This window comes from Morone saxatilis, unplaced genomic scaffold (genome assembly GCF_004916995.1).
Source record: "Morone saxatilis isolate NCDOM2014 unplaced genomic scaffold, NCSU_SB_2.0 Contig22, whole genome shotgun sequence".
Taxonomy (NCBI): Eukaryota; Metazoa; Chordata; class Actinopteri; family Moronidae; genus Morone; species Morone saxatilis.
In genome coordinates, this window is record NW_023339785.1 from 817188 (window position 1) to 817734 (window position 547).

Genomic DNA, 547 nt, shown 5'->3' on the forward strand with positions numbered 1-547 from the left:
CCTTGGGTTGAGTCTGTCAACCAATCAGAAGCTATGTGGTCATGTGTATGGCACAATGGAAGAACATGAGATTGACCCCGTTTCCCTATCAAGATATGCAGTGTCCAGAGTTTAAAGAGAGCATTGGATATTATGAAAAGCAGTTTCATCATTTTTTACAATTGCCATATTTTAAAGATGTAATCAAAAATGCAATCAAGTAATCCTCTCAATGTAGCTATTATCTAATTACAGTGTCTCTCTCACCCCAACTGGTCGAGGCAGACGACCACCCACTTAGAGCGCAGGGTCTGCTTGAAGTTTCTGCCACTCAAAAAGGAAATTTGTCCTTGCCTCTATCGCCAAGTGCTTGCTCATGGTGGGAACTGTTGAGTCTCTGAATAATTTCATATGGAGTACAGTCTAGACCTGCTCTATGTGAAAAGTGTCCTGGGATAACATAACACATACCAATAAAACTGATTTGAATAGATTTTTTTCCAAACGTAATCTGGGCTGATTATGGTTGATTATTTTTTAATTACATGCAATCAGTTACTACCCAACA